The sequence below is a fragment of the Sorex fumeus genome, unplaced genomic scaffold, assembly GCF_029834395.1.
Source record: "Sorex fumeus unplaced genomic scaffold, SorFum_2.1 ptg000030l, whole genome shotgun sequence".
NCBI classification, from domain to species: Eukaryota; Metazoa; Chordata; class Mammalia; order Eulipotyphla; family Soricidae; genus Sorex; species Sorex fumeus.
The window spans coordinates 26,511,839-26,522,213 of record NW_026606087.1 but is presented as its reverse complement, the minus strand read 5'-3'; positions in this window follow the sequence as shown (position 1 = coordinate 26,522,213).

Genomic DNA, 10,375 nt, shown 5'->3' with positions numbered 1-10,375 from the left:
GTAACATTTTACCCTCAAAACATAAACATTTGCAATTTTAAAATCCAGTGTTAAATAAAAATTTTTAGCACTTTGAAAGAACTTTGTGAGATATTATCTTTTAATAATTTGTCTTTTGATAAGCTATTGTCTAACCTTTTAATAATCATCTTTTAATAAGTTATTGTCACTAACCTTCATCGAAATACTGGGAAAATTGATCTTAGAGAAGGTTATTCACTTTTAAAGGATCGCATAGTAAATGGTGGCATCTTTATTATAAAAAATATAATAGATTATTCCATATTATTTGTTTTATGGGTTAGTTTAATTATAGTAGTAATTAGGGATAACAATGACTCTAGGTTGCAATCTATATATGACCACCGACATGATCACTGACATGCCACTGAAGGTCCTTGGTGTTCTGACTTCTGTCTACCTCTCTACCTTATTTATTTCTATTTACACCTTAGATATTTTATTCTAGCACTATAGAAATGCTGATAATTCCTAAAGCATACAGAATTTTTCTTGTCTTTGCTTGTATTTGTGCCATTCTTCTGTCACTCATGTCTATCGCCAATATTTCTTTTCACTAAGTCATACTCATGGATTACTATTCAGTCAATGTAGTAAAATATTAAAAATCATTGGAGCGATAGCACAGCGGGTAGGGCGTTCGCCTTACAAGCGGCCAACATGGCCGACCCGAGTTCGATTCCTCCGCCCCTCTCGGAGAGCCCGGCAAGCTACTGAGAGTATTCGATATGCCAGACACAGTAACAACAAAGTCTCCAATGGAGACGTTACTGCGCCCACTTGAGCAAATCGACGATCAACGGGAGGGCCTTTACCTTTACCATTGATAAAATTAAGAAAATTATTCTTGAACAACTTCATTGATGCTGCATTCCTTGTACTCTTTGAGTTGGACTAAGAAACTCTTTCATATACACATATGTTATTCTGAATATCATTGTGTTAATCATACTGAGAGCTTTTTGACAGACTTGGCTGGTGGGATTATTAGTGAATGTACCAGAAAGGGGTGAAATGGGAATAAGGAACTAGGAGACTAGACCCTTCCCTAGCTCATGTAGGTTACAGAACTGAAAACATTCAAACTCTAGGTTCAGAAACTCTTAGATGTAAGGTGAAACATGTCAAGCTTAGTAAAATACTAAAATATCGGTACAGTTTAGGTTGAATTTAGCCTTATCCTCATTAGTTATTTACTTATATGTTTATTTGCTGATTTGTTCTTATTTTTTGGGGGGGGTGAGGTATAAATGGCTGCATTCATGACTTATCCCTGGCTCTGAGCTCAGAATCAATCCTGCTGCTGAGGGGACTATGTGTGGTTCTAGGGACCAAACTGGGAATGATTTCGTGCAAGGCAGGAAAGAGCCTTAAGCTCTGCATAATTTCTCTGACTCTTGAAATTTTTTTTATCCTTGTGCTTGGATAAAACTTAAAACATGTTTTAATAGGCATTTTAATTTAATTTTAAAACCCTATTTGGAGACTCGGGTTTTATTACTGACCATACTATGACCTTTATTCAACTTAAGGACATTTATATTTCATGAAGTCTTTTTAATCTGCAAGAAAATAGTCCCCTTATTTCTTTACCTTTGGTAATTCCTATGGCAGAGGCTCATATCCACTCATAAATGGGCTCTCCAACACCAACCCACATTTAATAAGTTTAAAAAGACACACAAAATTCCTTCAATAATGAATACCATAGCTACCTGCTGCTATATCTTATCCCATGAAAATCAGATTCGTCTGTTATTGATGCCAGCCTGGATTAAACCTGAATTTTTGAAACCATACTGGGAAGAAATTATTAAAATTTATTTAAGATTTTTTTCCACCTTTACTCTTTTTACAACATTAAAGTGTTTACAATAAGGTGTAGCATGTCATGGGACCAAGCATTTTGTTGTTGTTATGACAGAGAAAACAGGTGTGATAGGAAAGGATTTCACAAGTCTTTAATATTTTAGCAAGTCCATTTGGTTGAATCCAAAACAGAAAATGTATGATCAAGCATTTATGCACATTAGGGAGATAAATATGCCAACACTGAGTGAAGAAGAAATTTTACTATTTGTAAACTGAGATGTGCAGTATTTTTGGATAAGTCAGCCATTATTATTACTCTTTTGAACAGCTATGGATTATACCTTTCATGAGGATGTCTGAACTCTGAGGACTCATGCAATGGGCTGGCTTTAATTAGAATACAGCTATTTCCTTCTCTGTCTACTTATCACTGTTTTGGGCTTGATTAGATGCATTTTTTTTCTGTCAAGTTAACTTGCAAGGCAGGATTTTATGTAGGGGCTGAATATGTTGGTGATCTATGGCTCCCCAAAATGTTTGAGAAGATTGCCTTATGATTCTGATCTCAAAACTGACCTTCAAAAATTGGAGGCCTCACTTTCACAGGAGCAGTTTCAATGTCTTCTTTGAAAAAGTAATTTTTTCTTGTGAGTAACATGCTGTGTCATGGTTTATAGTAATGGGGAGAGTTGAAAGGTATAGAACCTAGAAGGCCAAAAAGAGCTGTCTATCTAAGGAATAACAAGAAATGATTTTATTCTCTGTAATGCAGTGATAAAAAGGCATCTTGTAAAAGCTTTTAGTTGCTTTTCTTTTCTCCTAATCACGTTCAAGAACACATACAATGCATTTTTGCTTTTGAAAGGATAAAGGGAAACCATTTTGAAGAAGAATTGCTTTCATTTAAAGAGATTTTAGCTGAGTAGAGCTGGAGACATGAGTTCTTTAAGAAGGATACAATCGGTATTGTACAATAGGAGCATAGAAAAGTTAGCATGAATTCTGATTAGGATAATTTGAGGTTTTCCATAGACAAGCCATTTGAACTGACCCTGAAGGTGTGCATAGGATGGGACTGGAAAGATAGTAAGCTAAGTCGGATGCTTGCCTTCCGCACGACTGACCTACTTTGATCCTTGGCATCCCATAAGGTCCCGTGAGGACTACCAGGAGTAGTTCTTTAGTGCAGAGAAAGGAATACGCCCTGAATACTACCAAGTGTGACCCCCCAAACAAACAAATAACAACAACTAAAGAACACAAGGAGTGCATAGGAGTTCTATAGGTAAATGAGAAGGAGAACAGATATTACAGATGTTTATTGGGAGTAGTGTCTGCAAAAGTTAAAAGGAATTGTCGAAATCTCTACTTTAAAAAATATGTAAGATAGAGAAGAGACCAGTATGACTGTAAAAGCAGGGAATGACCACACTGGACAGAATCTGAGTGTTAAAAGTAGGTGAAGGGATATTCCTGATAACCTTTCACTATCAATACTGCAAACTACAATTCCTAAAGGACATGTGGGCGTGGGTAGAGAGAGAAAGAGAAAGAGAGAGAGAGAATGAAAGAGAGAATGAAAGAGAGAATGAAAGAGAGAATGAAAGAGAGAATGAAAGAAAGAGAGAAAGAGAGAAAGAAAGAAAGAAAGAAAGAAAGAGAGAGAGAGAGAAAGAAAGAAAGAAAGAAAGAAAGAAAGAAAGAAAGAAAGAAAAGAAAAGCACCTATTATAGAGGCAGGCAGGTGGTGGTGGGTGATGGGAGGGAACCGGGGGACACTGGTGCTGGGAAATGTACACTGGTGGAGGGATGGGTGTTGGAGCACTGTTATGACTGAAGTCCAATCATTAATAGCTTTGTAAGGGTCTATCTCACAGTGATTCAATAAAAAAGTAAAAAGAAAAAAGTATATGCACTCAGACTTCTTTTTCTTCTGGACATTGTAGAAGAAATGCATTCTAGACTTCTTTCAATATTAGTAATATATCTAAAATACTGAATTAGAAGTACAATCTCAACTATATTATTTATCAAATATTATCAATTACTTGATGCTATTCTATCCGCCTACCAGTCAGCCAGCCAGGTGTTATAACAACGAATAAAACTGAAAATTTCCATCCTCATTGCCTCATTGTGTTCAGGACTTCTCAGTGTTCTTTGTAGAGTACTTCATGTATTTTTTTTTTCCTGGAAGGTGGCTCAGTGGTGCTCAGTGACTTGGGGGCCACGCCAGTGACTCATCTGGGTAGTACATGCTTGATGATTTTCTCTCGGGATGATAGTAGTGGGCCTTGAGGGCCAAGCCCAGAAGTGCTTGAGTGGCCTTGCATTTAGGAGGTGGAATGATGAGCTTTTCACATGCAAGGCATGCCCTCAGCCACCTGTTCCCCAATACATGCACTACCCCTCTCTGTGGTGATGGGTGTAATCACTTATTAATCACTTAATCACTTAATCCCCGTTATTCATCGATTTATTCGAGCGGGTGCCAGTAACGTCTCCATTCATCCCGGTTGCATGCTAGTGTAGCCCAATGGTATCTGTTCGTTTTAGGAACATGTAGAGCCTCAAATCGATCATTTAGGGTCTTGACGAAGAAGTCTGACCATCTTATAGGTGGGCGTCCACGTGATCTTTTGATGTCCCGTGGAATCCAATCAGTAATGGCTCTAGTCCAGCGGTTGTCTGTAAACCTCATTACATGTCCAGCCCATCTGATTTTTGATGTCTTGGCAAATGAGACAGCGTCCCTGATTCTTGAGCGTTGATGAAGATCAGAACTCCGGATTCTATCTCTCATTTGAGTGAATCGTGATATTCCAAGCATAGTTCTTTCGATTCCTCTTTGAGAGACCCGAATAGTGTTCTCATCCTGTTTTCGTAGGGTCCAGGTCTCTGAGGCATATGTTAACGCAGGAAGAATAGTGGAATCAAAGAGATGTGCTCGTAGCTGGAGGTTCTTTGTCCTTTTAGTTATTTCTTCAATGCTCTTGAAGGCATTCCAAGCCGCTCTCTTCCTCCTGCGCAACTCAGGTGCCAGGTCATTCATCATGTTGATTTCTCGACCTAGGTATATATAACTGTTGCATTCGGAGATGGTGGTTCCGTTGAGAGCGAATGGAGCGTCAGGAACAAGGTTGTTTCTCATAAACATTGTCTTCGTGAGATTCAGCTGTAGTCCAACCTTTCTACATTCACGGTCAAAGTTGTTCAGCATTTGTGCCGCTTGGTTGATGTTTGGTGTTATTAGAACGATGTCATCAGCAAAGCGGAGGTGGTGTAGTTGCCGACCATCTATCTTCACTCCCATGTTTTCCCATTCCAGTCGTCGCATAATGTTCTCGAGGGTGGCACTGATGGGTGTAAATACATAAATATTTCTCTGATGTTTAACAGGTCAGAGATGTAACTCCCTGTCAGGGATGAAATCCAGGCATATTACCCAGGCATATATTGCTGTGCTTTTTTCACACAGTTTGTAAAACTTTGAGCTATAACTTTTGAAAAATTGAATCTGAATCTAGCTCCAGAGTTCTCAATACAACAGTCCAATGCCATTTTTAACTAATCATAACTGACTCGTAAGTTGGAGGTTCTAGGTCAGTTATTTTGTGATTAAAAAAAATAGGGCAAAAGGAAAAGTTAAATGGGCTCTTCCCTATAGATGGCAGTCACTCCATAGGCTGATGGTACTGATCCTTTCCTTTCCTTCACTTAGTTCAACACAAAAATTTCTTGGGCACACACTATTCTGGCATAAGTTATGATCCTTGCTATTAGGATTTTAAAGTATATTGATTAGGAGAACAACGATGTTAGCCATTCTTTGCATTGTGGGCTTAATAGTCAATACGAGAGCTTAAGATAAGACAAGATACATACGGAAATAAAAGAGGAGAAAACTAACTGTAATGGAGAGTGTCATGGGGTCATGGAAGACTCAGGTTATTATACTCCTAACAAATTTTAAAAGATAATTAGGAATCCTGGGTGTGAAATAAGATGATGGTATAAAATCAAGATAGATCATTCCATGATTACCCTCATTACATAGTTCTAGGCTTTTTCTAGATGCCTTGTACTTGAGAAAAGAAGCACATATTACCATATTCATGGAATCTAAATATATTAAAGATTCAATATGTATTTGTGGAAGGAATAAACATTATCTAGGCTTTTCTTTGTTTCTTTGTATAGTCAATTTTATTAATATCGCTACTCAAACTTATAGTGCTTTAATTTTAGTTGCATTGAAAAATCAATGTTGTTTTGTCACAATTAGTCATAATTGAGCACATATTTTATGCAAAATCCTATTGTAGAGAATCAGAGAAAGGTCCAGAGGAAGTGGATTTTTGAAATAAAATTCTGAATATCTGCAGCTAGGAAGACTCTTCAATTTATCATTCAAGTCTGACTTTTGAAAGGTAAAAGTATGTGCTGTTGATGATTATATAAGTAAAACAGGCACAAATTAAAACTATCCCAGGTGACAGGAAGACATTTGCCATTGTACGGCAACTAACCAACTTTTAAATCTGTGTTGGATTAAAATTTTTACTTTATTTCTATAAACTACCTGCCTTCGAGTAAGTTACTTAGCTTTATGATCCCTATTGTCTTCAATTTCAGAGTTGATATTGTTATAGATATATAATAGCACAACTATGAAGATCAGATGAACAAATGATGAGATAATAAAACATAGGCATGTGTGACTAAGGGTTGTGATAAATAATTTCTCAGTCTCTAGTAATTCTTGTAATATCTCCTCCCCTTAGTGTCATGATTCAGATGCACAGAAAGCAGAAAAGTGATGGGTTGTTGAAGATGTGACTAAATTATAATAAAAATGTGACTTCTATTGTGCTTTTTCTTTATGTTTCCATTCTGCTAGATGCCCATATAGCAAGGAAGATAGTGAGGACCCTGCTAACAATTACCTGAGTAAGTCTGGACACACATTTTTCCAATATTGTTTTTCTTTTTTTTGTTGTTTTTTCTTTCTGGGTTACACTCAGCGTTGCACAGGGGTTACTCCTGGCTCATGCACTTAGGAATTACTCCTGGAGATACTCGGGGGACCGCATGGGATGCTGGGAATCAAACCAAACCAAATCAAATCAAATCAAATCAAATGTGGGCTATTGCTCCAGCCCACATTGCCCACTATTTAAGCTTCAAAGTGAGACTATAGGACTGGCTAAGGATTTGTGTTAAGCCTTCCAAAGAACTCCACTCAGAGGTAGTCAGCTCAGATGCCTAGACATATTTCGAGTCATACTTAGATTCTTAACCCATTGACAGTTATAATTCTCTAGTGTTTGACTAACTTGTTAAAGAACAGCAGATGAATAATATAGGACTAGATGTATGCCTGTTGCTAAGTAACTTTTATTTGAATGACAACACCTAGATAATTGTTTGTTAATGAAACCTGTCACATCATAGGCTATGCTTCTAATTCTTTCCACCCTCACTTCAGTAAAAACTTAACTGTTCTCATTGCTTTTGATGAACAATGCTCAGAATATTTCTAGAAGCCTAATGCACTTGAAGCTCTGCATTTTCACTCAATTGCTGGATATTTATATAGGAAAGGAGGCAGTTTTCATATGGTAATGAAATCGAAAAAGAAAGAAAATGCCTTCTTGATTCAATCCTCTTTGAACTCTAAAGTTTTTTAAAATCTTCTTTATCATTAGCTATTTCATCAAATTTTATCAAACACCAACAGAGAAAATCATATTTGTGATTTTTCTCAAAGATTTTATGGTAGAAGGAAAGTTAATACATACACACATGAGCACACATTTATATGAAAGAAAGAAAATGAAAACAGTCAACTTGAAATAATGGAAGCAAAAATTATTTGTGATCAAAGAAGTCTATTTTAATCCTGCATCTCCCTTGTTTCAGTGAAGTTGCACAACCAACTGTCCATCTCTACATATATGTAATTATCTTCCTATGAAGTGAATATTGTCACACTGCTTCAGAGCATTGCTGCATGGGAGCAAAAAGAGACATTGGTTATAAAACTGTTTCATAAATAATTAGCTCACATGTTTATTTATAATTGGTTTAGCGAAACAGTTCTATGTGTTCTAATTTGTGATGACAATAAATTAAAACTGGTATTTCAAAAAAAGAGAGGAGAGACTTTTTGTTTGTGGTTTGGCTAGACCCATCTGTGCTTAATGCTCTCTGCTGTGCTCAGGGATTATTCCTGGTGGGGCTCAGGGGATAACATGAGTTGAAAGGCAAGTGCCCTTCTCACCGTACTATTACTTCTGCCCCAAGGAGAAATATTTTCTGACTGGAGGATTTAGGGGACTCTTTATAAGAGAACTAACATTTGAATTGGGGCTTGAAGAATATATTAAGAGTGGTCAGTGGAGGTAAAGGGGAATACAGTTAAATTTTGGAGGCAGAGAGGTGGCGTATCTGGGGAAGGCTATAAATTGTTTCTGACATTAAGTAATTGAAAAGGCTGAAGTGAAAGTCAGACCTTAAAAAAAAACCTTTCAACACTCACAATTTGTAAAGAACTTAGTTAAAATCTATTGCTTTGAAAGGTCCATTCTTCCAGCAAGATGGTAGAAGAGTAAAATTGTCAGATTCACCTCTTTAACACATATACAAATTCATAAAGTACAGTCTCTGAAAATAGGATAGAAGTCTAGAAGAAAGAAAAATGTAAGAGAGAGAAGAACAAATATCTGTTGGTCTCCTGCTTATATAGAATGGAGAAAGATAAAACAATGGAACAGACAGTATCACACAATATCAAATCCTTGGTCTTGGATTGCAAAATTTAAGAAACAGTGCGGGCAGCAGTGGTAGAAAATGGAGTTTTGTACCAAAGATTACATAAGACCAGTGGTCATACACACTTTGGTGGGCTGTGTAGTAACTTTGTGTATCAATAGTGCAGTCCCGAACACTATTGGAACCATATCACCTAAACTACAGTAATATTTAAAAGAGAGAAGTGATTTCAAGGGAGAGGCAAAGGAGAATGTCAGAGAGGTCATTTTGTAATATAAAAACAACTGTAGCATAATTTCAGTTAACATGCCAGTGAGGTGTTTCAGTTAGAGACAAGCAAGAACTGCTATAATGTGGAATCTTGCACTGACTGTAAGACTGAAAGGCTTACACCGTATTGGGGTTTTAGTACACAGAGTCTGTATTCCTGAGAGCACCCAACTAGGTATGGAAAATTGAGAGACATTCATCTGCCAAGTAATTATACACAAGAAGACAGAGAACCAGTGACCAATTTTGTGGGGCTGATATATAGATAATGGTAACAGGAATGCATATGAACTGAAAACAACAAACAATCTAGGGACGAGGGGTGAAACAATTAACAAATAAGATGACATCAAATAAAAAGTCCTGCATGGCAAAAGAAACATGAATAAAGTAAAAGACACCCTGTTATTCGTCGTTGATTTCTTCGAGCAGGCCCCAGTAACGTCTCTTTCATCCTAGCCCTGAGATTATATTCACGGCTCTTTAGGAGAATGAGACCCATCATTGTTACTGGTATTTGGCATATTGGGTACGCCACGGGGAGTTTGCCAGACTCTGCCCTGTGGGCAGGCTACATTCGATAGCCTGCAAGTTTGTCCTAAGTAGGAATGAGATAATAAGATGTCATAAAAAGATGTCCTGATAAGATGTCACATGGCCGCGAATGTGGCCGCGCGGTTCCGAGAGCTGGATTTTATAGTCTCTGAGCCTTGGCCGCTGATGGGATTACACGGCACCAGGGGGCCAGGTGGTGGGTGTGACCCCCGCCTACTGGAATTTGGAGGATCTGGGTGGAGGATGCTCGATTCCAATCCGAGTAGGCTTGGAGATCTCGGCCCCGGAACCCGCGTGGCTTTGTCCCTCTGCCAGTACTTTCATGTGTGCGGAGAGTGGTCTCAGCATGGTGGTGGCTGGTCCTGGAGGTCTTTGGCTGCCGGAGCCCTGGTCGGGGCGGGGAGGAAAGCTCAACCCTCTCCCCTCCAAGGGGCCCCGGCGAGGAACAGCCAGGCACGGGGGCTGGAGCAATAGCACAGAGGGGAGGGCGTTTGCCTTGCACGCGGCCGACCTGGGTTCGATTCCCAGCATCCTGTATGGTTCCCCGAGCACCGCCAGGAGTGAGTCCTGAGTGCAGAGCCAGGAGGAACCCCTGAGCATCGCCAGGTGTGACCCCCCCCAAAAAAATAAAAAGACACCCTAGTGACTGGAAAAAAATATTTGCTCACAATGAGTCAGATAAAGGATTAATAAGCAAGATATACCAAACAATCAAAAAAGTTAACACGAATAAATTCAATAGCCATATTGAAAATAGGGAGAGGAAATGAACAGGAATTTTTGAGGAGAGCACAGATGAATGGACAGTAAGTATATGAAAAATGTTTATCACCACTTATTATCAAGGAAATAAAAATTAATATGGCAATGAGATATCACCTCACACCAGTGAGAATAGGAGCAGCAGGTACTGATTTGGATGTGGTAGAAAGGAACTCTCTTCC